General features: G+C 49.4%; 1 protein-coding gene across 2 annotated transcripts in view; it reads right to left on the bottom strand.

Annotated features, from left to right (window-relative positions):
• The window catches only part of LOC308469911 (uncharacterized protein), a gene marked incomplete at its 3' end in the record, with an annotated part of 57389 nt that extends 53515 nt beyond the window's left edge, over nt 1–3874 (bottom strand). For both annotated transcript variants that reach the window (XM_080993010.1, XM_080993011.1), the window contains exon 1: nt 3363–3874. The remainder of the gene's footprint in view (nt 1–3362) is intronic.
• Nucleotides 3875–19527: the final 15653 nt, after the last annotated feature.

The following is a 19527-nucleotide window of genomic DNA, read 5'->3' as shown; positions in this document are numbered from 1 at the left end:
TACCTTACCAATGCTGAAGAAACTGAACTTGACCAATTCTAGGAAGACTTACAACACCTTCTAGAACTGACACCAAAGAAGGATGTTCTTCTCATCCTAGGGGATTGGAATGCTAAAGTAGGGAATCAAGAGATAAAAGGAACTACTGGCAAGTTTGGCCTTGGAGTTCAAAACGAAGCAGAACAAAGGCTAATAGAGTTCTGTCAAGAAAACAAGCTGGTCATAACAAACACTCTTTTCCAACAACACATGAGATGACTCTACACATGCACATCACCAGATGGGCAGCATCGAAATTAAATTGATTATATTCTTTGCAGCCAAAGATGGAGAAGTTCTATACAGTCAGCAAAAACTAGACCTGGAGCTGACTGTGGCTCAGATCATCAGCTTCTTAGAGCAAAATTCAAGCTTAAACTGAAGAAAGGAGGGAAAACCACTGGGTAAGTGAGATACAATCAAAATCAAATCCCTTATGAATACACAGTGGAAGAGAGGAACAGATTTAAGGATTTAGATTTGGTGGACAGAGTGCCTGAAGAACTATGGATGGAGGCTCGGAACATCATACAGGAGGCAGCAATGAAAATCATCCCAATGAAAGGGAAATGCAAGAAAGCAAAGTGGTTGTCCAATGAGGCCTTACAAACCGCGGGGGACAGAAGGCAAGCAAAATGCAAGGGAGATAGTTAAAGATACATGAAATTGAATGCAGACTTCCAACGAATAGCAAGGAGAGACAAGAGGGACTTCTTAAATGAGCAGTGCAAAGAAATAGAGGGAAACCATAGAATGGGAAATACCAGAGATCTGTTCAAGAAAATTGGAGATATGAAAGGAACATTTTATGCAAAGATTACCATAATAAAGGACAAAAGTGGTAAGGACCTTACAGAAGCAGAAGACATCAAGAAGAGGTGGCAAGAATACACAGAAGAATTATGCCAGGAAGATATGGATGTCCCATACACCCCAGGTAGTGTGACTGATGACCTTGAGCCAGACATCCTGGAGAGTGATGTCAAATGGGCCTTAGAAAGCACTGCTAATAACAAGGCCAGTGGAAGTGATGACATTCCAGCAGAATCTTAAAAGATGATACTGTTAAGGTGCTACACTCAATGTGCCAGCAAGTTTGGAAAACGCAGCAGTGGAGAATATCAGTCTACAACGCAATCCCAAAGAAGGGCAGCGCCTAAGAATGATCCAACTACCGCAGAATTGTGCTCATTTCACACGCTAGCAAGGTTATGCTTAAAATTCTACAAGGCAGGCTTAAGCACTACGCAGACCAAGAACACCCAGAAGTACAAGCTGGATTTTGGAGGGGCAGAGGAACCAGAGACCAAATTGCAACAATACGCTGGATTAGGGAGAAAGCTAGAGAGTTCCAGAAAAACATCTACTTCTGCTTCATTGACTACGCAAAAGCCTTTGACTGTGTGGACCACAGCAAACTATGGCAAGTTCTTAAAGAAATGGGAGTGCCTGACCACCTCATCTGTCTCCTGAGAAATCTCTATGTGGGAGAAGAAGCAACAGTTAGAACTGGATATGAAACAACTGATTGGCTCAAAATTGGGAAAGGAGTACGACAAGGCTGTATATTGTCTCGTGCTTATTTAACTTATATGCAGAGATCGAGATGGTTGGACAGTGCTCTCAAAGCTACTAACACGAGTTTGACCAAACTGCAGGAGGCAGTGGAAAACAGGAGTGCCTGGCGTGCTCTGGTCCATGGGGTCACAAAGAGTCAGACATGACTAAGTGACTAAACAACAACATCGATGTCCAAACAGCATTCGCTAATGTAGAAGCAATTCTGAGAATGTTCCTTTGAATGATGATTGCAAATTGCCATTTGTAAAGATCCGTTTCTCGACTGAAGAGGATAAAAAACGAATTTGGAACAATAATGTCTCAAGATAAATTACTTCAGCCTCATGTATATAGAAAGTGACAAGCTAAGCAGTTTATCATTTGATGATATCATCAGTGACTTTGCTTTGGCAAAGGCAAGAAGGAAAGTATTGTAATTTAGATCATGTTTGTGTACTGTTTGTATACACAGTACACAATGAATCATGATAAAATTATACAGCTGAATGGGTATTGGGTAGATGCATTAATACAATTAGTCCTGTAAAATAATTTTTATGTACAGGTGTGTATAGTATTGGTATTATTTAAAATTGCGACATATTACTAGAAATACTGTCTTTTACACTCACTAAGTGTAACAGGGTACAAAGGTCTGCTTTCCCAATGAAGAATGTGGACTATTATGGTAATATTGATACTTAGATAAAAAAATGCATTGTATTAACTACAATTGCATTGTACAGGTTATAACAGTTGATTTCATATTAATAATGCTATTTATAACTATTAGTAGTTTGCATCGTATATTTACACCTATTATTATAGCAAGTTTCTAGGACTAGATTAGGAGTCTTTGTAAATTGTGTTTCTAAAGGAACTTTTGTTATTGCCAAATGCCAATGTGTTTGCATTATTAAGTTTGTTATGAAGAACAAAATCATTTTAAGTTAGAGCTTAATAATTATTTCACTATTAATATACTTCATAATTGTATTTCAGTTCAACAATTACCTTGAGAAAATACATACTCTGTTATGGGTAAATGGTTTTAGATACCTATTAGGTCCATAAATTACCACACAACCTATATTCAACACAAAAAGCAGTGACAATTTGCTGTTGACAAAGGATAGCTGGACATATAAAGGGCCCCATTACCTCCAGTAGCTTAGGGCCTCATCAAACCTCAATCCGGCCCTGCCCCCACTACTTTATGCAAGGAGTTCAAGGAACAAAGAGCTGCTTTGGAGAAGGCCTCACCCCTTCCTTCTTCCTGCCAGGACCCCCCTGCCTTTGTTTTCCTCGCCATCTTTTCCTCTTTCTCCCTCTGCCATCCAGCAATCCGTGTCCCCATCTCCTCTACAAAACGGAAGACTTGGATGTTCGGATGTTTTTGGTGTTTCTTATTTGGTTGGAAGCCGCCCAGAGTGGCTGGGGAAATCCAGAAAATGGGGGGGGGGTATAAATATCATTTATTTATTTATATTATTATTATTACTATGGCGAGGGTGGTCTGCAATACCCAACCCTCTCCCCTTTCCCGCCTCCTTCCCTGCAACTCCCTTTGCACCAGATCCGGGCAGGAGGAAGCTTCTCTCTTTCCACAGTGGAAACCCCTCGCCCCCCCCCCACCTTCAAGGCCCTATTAAGAGAAACAGCTCCCTTTCCTCCCTTCTCCCCGTCCCGGGGCTTCTCATCCTGGACCCCCACCCCTTGCAAAGCCCCTTCCCTCCTTTCCCCGCTGCTGGCTTTGCACTCACCCGAAATCCTGGCAGCAGCAGCGACCCTGGGCAGCGGGGGCGGGAATGGGAGCCCCCGCCTGGGAGGCAGGATATCTCTGGGGGATAATTGTCAGGGGAAAACCTTGCAGGACCCAGCCAATGGGGAGAGGAGGGAGGGAACCTGGGCTTCGAGTACAGTGGTGCCTCGCAAGACGAAATTAATTGGTTCCGCAAGTTTTTTCTTCTTGCGAGTTTTTCGTCTTGCGAAGCACGGTTTCCCATAGGAATGCATTGAAAATCAATTAATGCGTTCCTAGGGAAACCGCTTGCCAGGCTGGCGGTGCGGAGAAGGGCTTTTCTCCCCACCGCAAGCCTTCAGGACAGGTACGGGAACAGAGGGGAAGGCGCGCAGCGCTTTCCCTCTGTTCCCGGGGCTTGCGTGGGAGGAGGGTTTTTCCTCCCCACCGCCAACATTCAGAACAGCATTCTGAATGTTGGCGGTGGGAAGGAAAACCCTCCTCCCACCCCAAGTCTTCAGGAAAGCCATCCGATGCCGGCGGCGGGAGAAGGTGTCCCCCCCTGCCCGGCATCGGAGCTTCGTTCCGATGCCAGGCGGCGGGAGGAGGCATTTCCCCCCCCCGCCCGGCATCGGAGCTTCGTTCCGATGCCAGGCGGCGGGAGGAGGCATTTCCCCCCCCCCGCCCGGCATCGGAGCTTCGTTCCGATGCCAGGCGGCGGGAGGAGGCATTTCCCCCCCCGCCCGGCATCGGAGCTTCGTTCCGATGCCGGGCGGCGGGAGGAGGCATTTCCCCCCCCCCGGCATCGGAGCTTCGTTCCGATGCCGGGCGGCGGGAGGAGGCATTTCCCCCCCCCGCCCGGCATCGGAGTTTCGTTCCGATGCCGGGCGGCGGGAGGAGGCATTTCCCCCCCCCGCCCGGCATCGGAGCTTCGTTCCGATGCCGGGCGGCGGGAGGAGGCATTTCCCCCCCGCCCGGCATCGGACCAGGCGGCGGGAGGAGGCATTTCCCCCCCCGCCCGGCATCGGAGCTTCGTTCCGATGCCAGGCGGCGGGAGGAGGCATTTCCCCCCCCCCGCCCGGCATCGGAGCTTCGTTCCGATGCCGGGCGGCGGGAGGAGGCATTTCCCCCCCCCGCCCGGCATCGGAGCTTCCTTCCGATGCTGGGCGGCGGGAGGAGGCATTTCCCCCCCCCCCGCCCGGCATCGGAGCTTCGTTCCGATGCCGGGCGGCGGGAGGAGGCGTTTCCCCCCCCCCGCCCGGCATCGGAGCTTCGTTCCGATGCAGGGCGGGGGGGGGAGGCGTTCCCCCCCGCCCGGCATCGGAGCTTTGTTCCGATGCCGGGCGGGGGGAGGAGGCGTCCCCCCCCCGCCCGGCATCGGAGCTTCGTTCCGATGCCGGGCGGGGGAGGAGGTCCGAGGACAGTGGGGAAGACGCGCTGCGCTTCCCCGCTGTCCCGGAGATTTCCCTATGGGCTGTCGTCTTGCGAAGCAAGCCCATAGGGAAATTCGTTTTGCGAAGCGCCTCCAAAACGGAAAACCCTTTCGTCTAGCGGGTTTTCCGTCTTGCGAGGCGTTCGTCTTGCGGGGCACCACTGTATAGGGAACAGATGCTCGTTGCCTTAAAGATTGAAGGCAGAGAGTGGAAGCTGCTGGGGGAGGGGCTGCTGCTCGATACTGACTTGGGAAAAGGGGCTTGGCTTAAGCAGAACAGCTGACCCGCCCCCTCTGCCATTCTGCACTGCCCTTGTCCTGCAAGCAATTCGGTTAGTGCAAAGCGCCTTGGGGTGCGTTGGGGGGTGTTTGTGTGCAATGCAATGCAATGCCCATAATTGGGGTTGGGGGTGGAGACACAGCAGGCAGGGAAGCGGTGGGTCAAGTGTGGGGGTATTGCAGCTCATTCATCCTGGTTGCAAATAAGAGACGGGGGCCTCTGTCTGAAGATTCTCTCTCTCTCTCTTTATCTATCTCTCTCTCTCTCTCTCACACACACACACACACACACACGCACACAAACACGTTCGTCTGCATGCACACGCACACAGATCACATGAAGAGCCCTGTAGTTCGATCAATCCCATCTAGTCCCGCACCCTGTTAGAATCATAGAAACGTAGAGGTGGAAGGGGACCCTGAGAGTCATCTAGTCCAACCCCCTGCAATGCAGGAATCTCAGCATTGCGTGGCGAGTTCTTGTCCCCCACCAGGATAAATAAAGACACAAGACACCATAATTTAAGGTTAAATGGGTGAATGAGACTCCATAGAGAGGGAGTCTCCTGCTGAGGCACGTCAACTAGGAGCTCCCCCGGGTCACCGCTCGGGGCCATAGGCTTCGGACAGGGCCACGCGCCCTGGAGTCCTTTATCGGACCACCCTTCGTTCACTGGGGGGAGGTGATGGCGTTCCTCCCCCCCCCACATCCTCTTAACCCCTTCTTACCAATGCCTAACCACCAATGCCGAGGAGTTGTGACAAGTTGCGAAAAACCAAATGGCTATAAATTGCCCATTGGGAAAAATTCCAACCATGCCCCTTGCGGCGACAGACCGAAGTCCATAGCAAAGTCAGAGACCTACCCAAAGGGAGGGAGGGTGGGAAAACGTGGGGGCTAGCCGGCGAAAAGAGGGCGAGCCCCCTCTGCGCCGGCCCTAAATAGGGCAGGCCAATCGGCTGGCTGGGGGGGAAGACGCGGCCGGGATTGCCCTACTCTCATGGGGGCTGAAACCGCTCATGTGGGGGTGGGCGTGAAGCCCGCAACCCCACCTCCTGGGCAGGCCGGAAGTGGCTTTGCGTGGCGAGTTCCCGCCCCCCACCAGGATAAATAAAGACACAAAACACCATAATTTAAGGTTAAATGGGAGAATTAGGCCACAACTTTATTGAATTCAGGAATGAGAGGCATTGGCTTAGGCATTGGTCCTATCGACTATCCGGCTCCAGCCCATTTGCTGGAGACACGGGAAGGGTTAACACCATAGAGGGGGAGTCTCCTGCTGAGGCACGTCAACTAGGAGCTCCCCCGGGTCACCGCTCGGGGGCGTGCCTTTGGCCCCCACCTCCATAGGACAGGGCCACGCCCCCCGGAGTCCTTTATCGGACCACCCTTCGTTCACTGGGGGGAGGTGATGGCGTTCCTCCCCCCCCCACATCCTCTTAACCCCTTCTTACCAATGCCGAACCGCCGCACGAGCAATCGCTCACCGCCAATACTCTCCTGCCTGAAACCAATCCCTTATCCCCTTTGATATATCCATCAGCCAAATATCATTTCCAGCATCCGAGAGATGCACACCATCAGCCAAATATCATTTCCCGCATCCGAAAGATGCACGCTATCAAGCCGGTAGAGGGCCTCACAGTTGAAACGTATGCCCGGGTGGTCAATGACCCTCCCACCCAGGGCTGCCACTCTACGCACCACCGCCCGATCCAAGGCTTTCCTAGCTCTATTTATGGCTATCGGGCACCTGCAATCTCTCCAAACCCGCTTCTCCATCAATGAGGCCCAAATAAAATAATAGTGACGTTTGGGTAAGAGGCCTTAAGTTCCTCAAAGTCACTAAAGATATGCCACATCAAGTTGACTGCCTTTCTGTAAGCTAACTCATTTTCACCTAATTGGATAACTAAAGCATCTGGGGGGCCCTCCGCTGCAGCTCTGGCCCTAATAGCGGGCAACATTTCGGCCCAGCGCATTCCCCTCCGAGAGATCCAAGATATATTGATGTAGTGAAGGTGCGGCCCGAGACCGGAATTGATGGCGCGGACCCTGGCCCAATGCACAATGCTGTGCCCGATTATCCAGATGCGCGCCCTCATAGCTCCTGCACCCTAGGTCCCCGTTAACGGCATGGTTTCTATCCCAGTGGACGGTGCAGGGCCTATACTCCAAATATGCACCACAACGTCATCTGAAAGCAAAAGAAGGTAACAAAGCCAGGTCAGGTATACTGTGAACAATCACAAGGTCTTACGAATATATCCTTTATATGCATCAGACTTCCCTTAATGCATCAGACTTCCACTGCCCCCAAGTCCTTCATCCTTTCAGCTGAGAGTCCCAAATGCATTGCTGTGGTGGCGGCCCCAATCCTAAAGGAGTTAACCGCGAATTCAGCTGAGGGTAAACCGCAGGCAGCAATCGCCCTTCGCATAACGCGCGTGGACTGATGCCGTGCAAAGCCGGAGCCATCCCAATGTTTGAGGAATGGACCTGAGACGGTTGGTATCACGTACATGAAATGTTTAGTGTCCTTTACTGCTGATCGGTTTTGGAACATTGGACATGCAGGACTAAACTGGATCTGAATAAGGTCAGGTCTCTCAAACTACCCCGGGCAGCGGAATCTGGTTGACCCTTACAAACTACTTCGCCACTGCGCATAGCGCCAAAGGCAATGGAGTATGCAGCTGTAAATAACTGGGCCTTGTCCTCGGACCAACAGTTACTTCTTAATTTTTTATTTTATTTTATTTTTATATTATTATTATTTTACTTTTATTTATTCATTTATTTAGGAATTGGCATAGAATGTCATAAGTTAAGGGCCTTCTACCATCACTTTTAGGAGGCTGCAGCCTGCGCCAGCCCTACAGTGCCCTTCACACTAAGAAGGCCACACCAGGGTCTCTGGATTAAACAACCTTACAGAAAAAGGAGATTGCCGCCTACTGGATGTTTAAGAGTCTTTGCTGCACGACCCAGCACCCTCCAATGTACCAAGTATTGCAGAGCTTCAGCCTTGGTAGGAGGTGTGTCAAGCCTAGGATTTTTTAATTTGCCTTGAGGTATGTCAAGCCTAGCTTTTTTTTTTTTACTACTATTATTATTATTATTATTATTATTAATTTATAAATTTGCCTTGAAACTCCATAAAGTCCACCCAAGCCTTTTTATAAGATCTAAGCATGGACGGGGCTCCTGAAGCTAATACTCCCTTCAGGACATCACGTTCCCAAGGCTCCAAAGCTGCTCCCGGAATGGCTGTGGCAATTTGCTGCACCTGGGCATCTTTTTTTAATTATTTTTAAGGTTAAATGGTGCTGGAAGGAAAGCACACAAACACACACACAGTGATCTTAGCTCAATTACAGCTCCGGTGTTAAACTGCAGCAGCTGGAATGGAGCGCAAAGGGGGAAACCCCCAGAAGGAGAAAAGCCCCAAATTGGTTTCAGCTCCAAAACTAGAGATAACAACTCCTGAAAATCAAGCAGTTTAGAAATCAAGCAACACCAGCAGCGAATGCTGGAAATTCTCTGTAAAAGAAAGGGATCTTTTTCTGTGAAGCTACAGCATAGGATTGGAGCCCAAGAGCATCTCTCCCCTCCGGCGGCTTCCGGGAACTGCTATCAATTAAGCATAATAATATTAATATTACAACAACATTATTTATACCCGCTCATCTGGCTGGGTTTCCCCAGCCACTAGGTCAGCTCCCAACAGAATATTTTTAAAAAACCAATGAAACAGCTCCAATGAAAGCTTCTCCATACAGGGCTGCCTTCAGATGTCTTATAAAAGTCAGATACTGTAGATGTTTATTTCCTTGACATCTGACGGGAGAGCATTCCAGAGTGGGTGCCACTACCAAGAAGGCCCGCTGCCTGGTTCCCTGTCATTGAGTTGATATAGAGCAGGGGTGCCCAAACTTTTTTCAAAGAGGGCCAGATTTGATGAAGTGAACATGCGTGAGGGCCAACCAAAGTTGTTGACCTTTTTTAAGGATTGAAGTTGTTTAGCTTTTTTCTTTTTTCACAATTTTACCCCAAAGTTGTTGAGCTTTGGGATAGAAGTTGCAACCTTGGTGTTATCAGCACTACCCCTCTAACCAACTCAGCTATCCAGGTCCTCACTGGACCCTAAAAGAAACAATAATGCACAGAATTAAAACAGCACCATGTCTGTTTATAGCAACAAAATGCACAGATGAGAAAAACTGGTTATAGACACATTACATGAGAGGCACACATTGGCTTATGCACACAAAATAATTCTGTATGTTTCCAACTGCAAATTTCTCAGGAGGGGAGAAGAGAGAAATGAGTAGACATTTCCCCCATTTTCAGAAATACATACTGATAGAAACTCCATATTCAATTAAACATTTAGTGATATGAGGACACGAGTAGGTGTGGAACTCTAAAATATCCTGCGTAAGATGATTCCACCTCTAGTTTGAAGATGGACATAGGATGATGGAGGCTATAAGGAACAGAATTTGTGCCTTTCATGATCTGTGTCTCACTACCTGATTGGAATAACTGTGGTCACTGATTTATTTCTGGACAAATTAGCTGGTGATAGGGCCATTTTGGGTGGGTGGGTGGGTGGGAGAGAAAATAAACTTTGATGCTTGAGATGAAGTCACTTTAATAACTTGATCGCACAGCTTGATTGTTTGAACGTGTTTTGTGATATTTTAGGGACAATAGTTACACAACCACGATTTTAACTGTTGCTAATTTGCTGCATTTCGTTAACAGAGGCTCAGCTTTTCTTTGTCTCCATTCCTCCCAGGGCATTCGGCTTTTCACACACATTCCTCAGCCGTTTTACTCCTCCACAAATACAAGACCCTCCTTGCTTTGTTAATGTCTCATTCACTCACACTCTGCCTACATCACTTTGCTGCCATTCAGCCTCTCCCCTGAGCTCCCTTCAATTCCCCCCACCAACACTCCCAATTATCTCTCTCTGCAACCCACACAACATCCCCCACACCATCTTCTCCCAGTTTTTTGCTCCAGTTTCTCCATACCCCCCGCCCCCAGAATCCAACCTCAGGTGCAATTCTCTACCAGCCCCTCATAACTATTCTTCGTCCCATAGATTTTGCCCCCCAATCCCGGTTTTTAAAAGAGCGAGTGAGCAGTCCTCGATTCTACTCCCACAGACACCCTTCCTCCCCAACCATCCCGTTTTTCCTGCGCTCCCCCCAGTCCACTTCCCAAAGGTTGCCACCTTTTCCTTGGCGCCTGCTCTGCACCCTTTTAACAGCACGAAATCCAGCAGGGTGCCATTCTCCCTATTCCTTCGATTGCTGGATTTCTGCTTACACCTCTTGCCAAGGGGGAGGGAAAGAAGGAGTGGCAACCCTGAACTTGCCTTGGATCCTTCACCCCCCCAACCCCTCACTAGACACACAGCTCTCTTCTCCAGATCACCTGCTTTAAAGTCTCTGTTCCTCTCCACGCCAACCTGCTCTGCCTCATATTTTGGTGTCAACCCACCTGCAAAAACCCCTCACGTCCAAGCTTGTAAAAAGGCAAGCAAGACCCATCACCACCATCGCCTGTGCACTGCTCTTTAGGGTGAGCAAGTCTCTCACTTCCTGGCTCCTCCAGACATCCCCCCCCCCTTAAAGTGATTGAAGGCTCTTCCTTCCTTCCTTCCTTCCTTCCTTCCTTCCTTCCTTCCTTCCTTCCTTCCTTCTCTCTCTCTCTCTCCTTCTTTCCCTCCCCTCTCTCTCGGGCACCGCGCCCTCCTCCCGACCCTGCCGCACTTCCTCAGCGAGGAGAACCACAGAATTGTAGTCAGACGGGACCCCCCAAAGGTCCTTTAGTCCAACCCCCCTGCGATGCAGCAATCTCCACTGAAGCATCCACGGTAGAAGTCCCCTCTCGGCCTCTCCCACGTCCCGCCACGCGTCCATCCACCGGCCGCTCCATGGCTCCTCCCGCAGGGCCAGAAACGCTCCGAGGGCGCAGCCATCCCTCTCCTACCCTTTTCCCACCCGCCCCGTAGTAAGCAAACCGGGGCTGGGTTGCGCACTGCCCCCGGGGTCGGTCCTCCTGCAACCCCTTTCCCACCCACCCGCGTTTCAATTCCCTCCGAGCCGCAGCAGGACTTCAGAGCTGCTGGACGAGGAGCTCGGTGCAAGCGGATGGAAGTCCCGGGAAGCAGCTCCGTCACCTCCGCTCCCCTCTCTCCTACTGCCGGAGCGGAGCCGCGGCCCCAGAGCCCCAGGTGCTACCAGCCCCGCCCCCCGGCACTCATTGGTCCAAGGAGGCCCCCGTGGGCGGAGACTGGCGAGCCGGTATTAAAAATCACATGGACAGCGCTCAAAAGAGAGGCAGTAGCGAGGGAAAAAAGCGAGAATAAAAGGTGAAGACTGGCGGCCGCCGGCGGCTACACAGGCCACATGACGAAGTCTGGCGGGCTGGATTCAGCCTGCGGGCCTTGTGTTTGACACCCATGATATAGAGCATCTGTCCTAAATTTGTCGGCTTCTGTCAAAGAAGCAGAATCAGGACATTTTTAATGTCTGATGTCTTATTATGTTTTTATATTTTGCTGGAAGTCATCAAAATTTCCTGGAGAACAACAACAACAACAACAGTAATTATACCACTTGTTCAATCTGAAAATTTATTTGTACCAGTGCATTTGGGAGCATCAGAATAACTTGAGGTAATATATTCATACAAAAGCTTTGCTCCCCATTCATTGTAATCCTATCGGCTGAATTTGATCCGAGTCCTGGGATAACTCAGTTGGTAGAACATGAGACTCTGGGGGTTGTGGGTTCGAGCCCCACCTCGTCAAAAAGGTTCCTGCATCGCAGGGGGTTCGGCTAGAAGACCCTCTTGGTCCCTTCCAACTCTATGATTCTGTGGTCTATGAACCTCACTTATTCACAATGAAGGAACCACTACAATTTTTTAAAGCAATTTCTTGCATAATAGGAGTTTGCCTTTGTAAAATTGGAGAGCGAAAGGAGAAGGAATCTCAGGGTGGGCTTTTTTTGTGGGGGACATGACTTTTCTGGTCAATGGGCAGGAGGAGCTTGGGTCTGTGGGATATGAAATTCATAGCAGTCAGGTACAACATTCCTAGAGTGGACATGCTAGGGGATGCTTTGTGCCACCCAGGAGAAAACTTCCTCTTTCTTCCTGAGCTGGGACAAGCGCTTCCTCTACATGTGACTTGAAATAGGTGTGGCCTATTCTGGGTGGAGGAGCACACCTCCTCCATGTGCTTCATTCTTTCTTCTCCATTTTGTTTTTTTCTATGTCTTAGGAGAAGTGACTGCTCAGTCGCAGTCACTTGGGACTAACTCCCTTATATTATAGTTTATATATATAGATATAGATATAAATATTGATATATACTTTTGTAACTTAAGCCTGCCTTCAGAAATCTAATTGTGAACTGAATGAAAATGAATAAACTACTTTTATATTGATTTTAAAAAGCTTGTCGTGTCTACACTTCTAAAGAGGGATAACAAGGGATCTTATCGGGAATCTTAAATAGCGAGGCTCAGAGGAGCCTGCAACAAGCTTACCACTGTGCAAATTTGAAAAGGAGAATGTTTGAATTATGCTAAGATACAGAACTTGCTAAAGCAAGTTAGTAAGGATATCATCAAGTAATATATCCTCTCCTGCCTTTCTAAACATTCCCACAGGTCAGTCCCTAGCTAGAGATCTGCCATCTCCTTGTCTCAGTCCAGATTTGGGTCTCTGCCTCCTAGGAGTTTAGACGCACACGGTTGAGACATGTTGACTGCAGCAGGCAATGGATCCCTCGCATGTGTGAACAGCCATTGGGGGTCACTCTCAAACACCACAGAGATTGGGCGTTGCTTTGACAAATATCCTGCAACGAACCACCTCCTGAGCCCTCTGGTCTCTCCCACTGCCAATAAAAATAAAATACCTGTTTACCTGACGCTGATGCAAAAACTCACATACTATAGAAATGAATGAAATGTTTATTTCTTTCCCGCTTTCCTTCCCTCTCTCTCCCCACTTTTCTCCCCCCCCCCAACTCCATATTGCCTAGAACAGTACTGTCTCACTCTGAATAGGACTGATTTGTTTGAAGGATTCTGTGACTTGAAAACAGAGACTCTGGGTGTACCCAAGAATTTAATAAAAACATTTTAAAAAACAACAGTCTCTCTCATCCATTAACATTCTTCAATGCAGCTTCATTGGAAAGCCATGGAATGTGATCCTGCAAAGGGCCAGTCTAGGTATTAGGTGTTGTGTATTGAGTCAAAGGATTTTATATCTGTATTCTTATTGTCTGTATTTGCATTAGGGTAAAGTAACTGCCTTTTGGTTCCAGAGGGTACAGCTACTATTGGTTCATTTAAGCTGCTGTATTTGGATCCTCTGTCTTATTGGTTCCCTCCAAAAGGCAGGACTGTGATTGCCTGATATTGTTCCCTCCAAAATGTATCCTTTCTTGCTAGTTCCCTGTCCCTATAAATGTAGCCTTCCTCCCCCCAGTCTCCAGTCTTGTGCTTTAATAAAGAAGTGTTACTAGAGAACTGTCTCCAGCATGTTATATCAGGAGAGCTGAAATCACAAACCCCACGTCACAACAACTGGCGACGAAGGTGGGATCCGGAATGCTGAGGAGCGGTTAAACGCAGCCCTGCCTCAGAGTCCGGATTGCAGCTAAGAACAAGACTCACTGACCAGCTGAGAAGACGACCCTGCCACAGGACAATGGAGAGTCCAAGGGTATTGGAGCCCTTCCAGCCATCAGAGCCCGACATGTGGGAAGACTACGTCGAACGCTTCGAGTTCTTCGCAGAGGCTCAAGGGATCACCGATGCCAGCAAAAGAAGGGCCACATTCCTGAGCTACTGTGGGCTTGAGACCTTCAAGCTGGCCAAGGCATTGCTTGCTCCAGCGAAGCTAAGTGAGACATCTCTCAAAGATATTCTTGCCTGCCTAACAAGCCACTTGGCGCCTACTGAGACCAAGATGGCTCGGCGGATGGAGTTTCATAAGAGGCAGCAGCATGCTGGGGAGTCTGTAGCTGCATTTCTGGCTGAACTGCGGAAGCTCGCTCAGCACTGCGACTTCCAAAATCTGGAAGAGACTCTCCTGGATCGGTTTATCGGTGGTCTGAGCAGCAAGAAGGCCAGAAGACGCATCGTGGCTAAAGAAGAGGTTACCCTTGCTTCAGCCTTGAAGGAGGCCACCGCCACGGAGAATTATGAAAGAGAGGAGCTTGATGCCAGTCGCAAGGCCCCTAAGCCACAGATAGAAGTTGCGCATGCCATGGACGAGCTAGAGGCTACTCCGAGCCAGAGCCCAGTCCGTGGGGTCGAGTCAGTGAGTCAGGCCTGCACAGTGCACAAAGATCACAGAGGCAGGTGCCCAGGTTGTGGCGGAAACCATGAGCGGAAGAGTTGTCGTTTCCGGGATGCTATGTGCCGGACGTGCGGGAAGACAGGTCACATCGCCAGAGTCTGTAGATCGGCGGCGTTGGGAGCGACAGGAGCACCTAGACCGGAGCATCGCAGACCGCCCGCAGCAACCCATTTTCTAAAGGACTGCCACTACGTTACGGAGATCAACGGGAGGGTCGTGCAGTTCCCAGCACAAGGCAAGGCACACGTCAAGGTGAAGATTGAGGGTCAGCAGTGCGACATGGAGGTGGACTCCGGATCTGGATTCACTATCGTGTCGGACCAGACCGCGAGGACATTCTTCCCCAGGGGTAAGTTGCCCCCTCTGGAACCCTTCCCGGCAACCTTGCAGTCATACTCAGCGGGCCGCATCCATGTTATGGGAATGTGTGCCGTGAGAGTACAGTTCCGGGACAAACAGGCTGTACTCAAACTGGTGATTGCGAAGGGCAGTCGCCCCAGTCTCCTGGGCACTGACTGGTTCCCCGCCCTGGGACTGAGTATATCAGGGCTTAATTCAATCCAAACCTGCCCTGAGATGAGCGAGGCATTATGCAAAGAATTTGCTGGTCTCTTTAATGGAAAACTGGGTTGTTATAAAGGGCCCCCAGTTGACTTCGAGTTGGACCCTGGGGTGGCCCCAATCCGACTCAAACCAAGGCGAGTGCCATTTGCACTGCAACCCAAGATCGAAGCAGAGCTGGAGAAATTGGTCAAGCAGGGAGTTCTCTCACCCGTGGACTCTGCTAAGTGGGAGACTCCAATCGTCACGCCCCTTAAAGCAAATGGGGAAGTCAGGATCTGTGCAGATTACAAATGTACTATCAATAAGGCACTCAGGGGAAACTCATACCCCATTCCAGTCGTATCACATCTGTTGGCTAAACTGGCTGGGGGCAAGGTGTTCGCCAAAATTGACCTGGCACAAGCTTACCAACAGCTGCCAGTAACCCCACAATCAGCGGAAGCACAGACTATTGTCACACATAAAGGGGCGTTCAGAGTTAACAGATTACAATTTGGAGTTTGTGTGGCCCCAGGGATTTTTCAAGGGCTCATGGAACACCTGTTAAGAGGTCTGCCGGGGGTCTTGCCATTTTTTGATGACGTTTTGATTGCTGGAAAAGACCCACAGGAACTGGTTGCGCGTGTTCGTGCAGTGTTGCTCAAGTTCAAGGAGGTGGGGTTGCAACTGAAAAAGGAAAAATGCAGTTTTGGGGTGCCAACTGTGGATTTCTTGGGGTTTAAAATTGATGCATCAGGCATCCACCCCACAGATGCTAAGATTAAGGCCATCATCGAGGCGCCACGACCACAGAACAAGACGGAGTTGCAGTCATTCCTGGGACTTATTAACTTTTATCATTCGTTCTTACCCCAGAAAGCTTCGGTAGCTGAACCATTACATAGACTGTTGCAGAAAAAGACTGTGTGGCGATGGGGGCAGGGGCAGCAGAAGGCTTTTGACTCCTTGCGAGGAATGCTGAGTAGCAGGAGTGTCCTTGCTCATTATGACGAGTCAAAGCCTCTGGTCCTGGCATGTGATGCCTCTCAATACGGCCTGGGGGCGGTGCTAAGTCATAGGGAACCGGATGGGTCGGAAAAGCCCATCTCTTTCTATTCCCGTACGTTGTCGCCCACGGAGCGCAACTATGCTCAAATTGACAAAGAGGCGCTTGCAATTGTGGCAGGAATCAAAAAGTTCCATGATTATGTGTACGGTCGCCATTTCTACATTGAAACGGACCACAAGCCACTGTTAGGGTTGTTCAACCCGAACAAACAAACGCCACAAATTCTCTCCCCCAGAATGTTACGTTGGTCTATATTCCTGAACGGGTTCCAGTACACCTTGACCCATGTGCCGGGGAAACGGTTGTGCCACGCGGATGCGCTGAGTCGATTGCCCCTTCCTGGCGGGAGCACTGAGGATCCTGCTCCAGCGGAGCACATAATGATGCTGGAAATACTTCCGGGGGCTCCTGTAACGGCTACTGATATAGCTGAGAAAACGAGGAAAGATGCTGTTCTCTCCCGTGTGCTCACTTGGGTGGGGAGGGGGTGGCCAGGTGGTCCGCATGAAGACAAATTCAGGCCTTATGCGACTAGGCAGCACGAGTTGTCCATGCATAAGGGTTGTCTCCTGTGGGGAGATAGGGTCATCATTCCAGCACCACTGAGAAACAGGGTTCTTGAGACGCTTCACATGGGACACCCGGGAATGGTCAGGATGAAGTCGCTAGCCCGATGTTATGTGTGGTGGCCTGGAATGGACCAGAACATAGAACAATGGGTACGAACATGCAAGGCATGCCAAGAGGTGCGGCCAGAAGTGGCCAGAGCACCAGTCCACTGGTGGGAGCAGTCCAGATCTCCCTGGAGCCGGCTGCACTTAGATTTTGCTGGGCCATTCCAAGAAAAGGTCTTTTTGGTTATCGTTGATGCATATTCCAAATGGTTAGAAGTGGTGATGGTCCCTAGCATGGCATCAGCTGCCGTCATCAAGGTGTTGAGGCAGCTGTTTGCAACCCACGGGTTACCTGAGACCATTGTATCAGATAATGGGGCAGCTTTTGTATCCCAAGAATTCAGGGCATTCTTGGCTGATAACTTCATAAGAGGGGTAACATCCGCGCCCTTTCACCCATCCTCCAATGGGCAGGCTGAGCGCATGGTAAGAACAGCCAAAGAATCCATTGCGCGCTTAATGGAGGGTAACTGGTCAGCTCGCATCGCGCGAATGTTATTTTTGCAGCATGTGACGCCGTGTACCGCAACGGGCAAGTCGCCAGCTGAGCTGCTCTTGGGTAGGAGACTGGTAACGGTGCTGGATTATGTCCACCCGGATAAAATGCCAAACCATAATTCAAGAGCAACTCCCCAGGCTGAGACTGACACAACAAGGTATCTCGCCCCTGAAGATCTGGTCTGGGTGAGGAACTATTTACGAGGTTCGAGGTGGGTGGCTGGTGTGGTCACCCGGGCTAGTGGACCTGTGTCCTATTATGTGACCTTGGAAAATGGGCAAGTGTGGAAGAGACATATAGATCAGCTGAGGTGCCGGGCGCTCAGCAGGGAGGAGCCAGATAATTCATCCCAGGCTAACGACGCAGAGCCGCAAGACCAGAGTGAAAATGGCCCAGAGGTGCAATCACCAGGGGCTTTAACAAATGAACCAGGGTCTGCTAGTCCTCACGATGACGAGGTACAGATAGGGGACCCTGAGAATGTCGGGGACTCCATCTGTTCCTGACGAAACCCCTAGAGCAGCCCCTCTACCACAGGTAACACCCAATCCAGAACCTGCAACACCTGTTGTCAGGAGATCAAGTAGAAGTTGTAGGCCCCCACAGTACCTGAGAGATTACGTCTGCTGTGCTCACTAGGGGGGAAGGGGTGTTGTGTATTGAGTCAAAGGATTTTATATCTGTATTCTTATTGTCTGTATTTGCATTAGGGTAAAGTAACTGCCTTTTGGTTCCAGAGGGTACAGCTACTATTGGTTCATTTAAGCTGCTGTATTTGGATCCTCTGTCTTATTGGTTCCCTCCAAAAGGCAGGACTGTGATTGCCTGATATTGTTCCCTCCAAAATGTATCCTTTCTTGCTAGTTCCCTGTCCCTATAAATGTAGCCTTCCTCCCCCCAGTCTCCAGTCTTGTGCTTTAATAAAGAAGTGTTACTAGAGAACTGTCTCCAGCATGTTATATCAGGAGAGCTGAAATCACAAACCCCACGTCACAACATTAGGGCTGCCACTTTTTTTGCACCTAAGAGGCAGACAATATGCAGTAGGTAAATAAGATATTTTGGGTTGTAGTTGAGGAAATTTCCTCTACGCCAGCAAAAAAAGCCCCAAAACATACTCCACATAGTAGACCTTATGCATACATGTTATCTACCACCTTAGAACATGCCCTGTATGGAGCAGTTACAGAAATCTCAGTATGGTGCCTATATCAGTTTTTGTACAGCCTGGGCCTATTCATATTTATTTAGGAGTCCCATTCGGTATTTTAAGGAACGGGATCAAGGGTTTCCTGACCCACTTCTTACAATGTATGAAGTAGCTTACAGCAAAAAAAGCCTAATGACTCTTCTGGGTAACTGAATGAATTATTTTATTATAAATTTATGAAGCAGGACCTGGAGGAATTTTACCCTTATGCTTCTCATATAATCAGTTATACATATAATCAGTTATCAGTTATCTATATATCCATGTATAACCAGATATTTCTACAATGATTTTATAATCCATGTTTGAATCATGAAAGCTTCTGCTTAATAGCAAATTGCTTAGATCTGAAAAATCCGAAATGAACTTTGTCCCAGTACCCCTCCTTGTTCTCTCCCTATCTCACTGAACATAAGGGGGGAAGCAATAAATCTGATGTGCTGGCACATTCCCCCCCCCCCCTTGTCCAGACAGGGTGTGAGCAGTGAAACAGGAAGATGCTAACCGCAGAATGTCCCAGTAAAAGATGGCCGCATAGGAGCAACGTTCGAAGTTCCTTTCGTCTAAGTTTTGTTTCTCCCTCCTCGCCATAATCTGGGGAAAATTTAAGACTGCATGTTCAAACTGTAAAAGCAGAAGTTGGGAGGGAACTCTTTACATGATCAAGAGGGAGGCTTGAATGCACTCATTAGCTTTATTTTTGCTGCCGTTTGCAATTGTATCCGATTATGTCATGATCTATAAGGGACGCGGGTGGCGCTGTGGGTAAAACCTCAGCACCTAGGACTTGCCGATCGCATGGTCGGCGGTTCGAATCCCCGCGGTGGGGTGTGCTCCTGTCGTTCGGTCCCAGCGCCTGCCAACCTAGCAGTTCGAAAGCACCCCCGAGTGCAAGTAGATAAATAGGGACCGCTTACCAGCGGGAAGGTAAACGGCGTTCCGTGTGCTGCGCTGGCTCGCCAGATGCAGCTTGTCATGCTGGCCACGTGACCCGGAAGTGTCTGCGGACAGCGCTGGCTCCCGGCCTCTAGAGTGAGATGAGCGCACAACCCTAGAGTCTGGCAAGACTGGCCCG

Source organism: Podarcis pityusensis (assembly GCF_964106645.2).
Source record: "Podarcis pityusensis genome assembly, chromosome: 2".
Taxonomy (NCBI): Eukaryota; Metazoa; Chordata; class Lepidosauria; order Squamata; family Lacertidae; genus Podarcis; species Podarcis pityusensis.
This window is presented reverse-complemented; position numbering and strand designations above follow the sequence as displayed.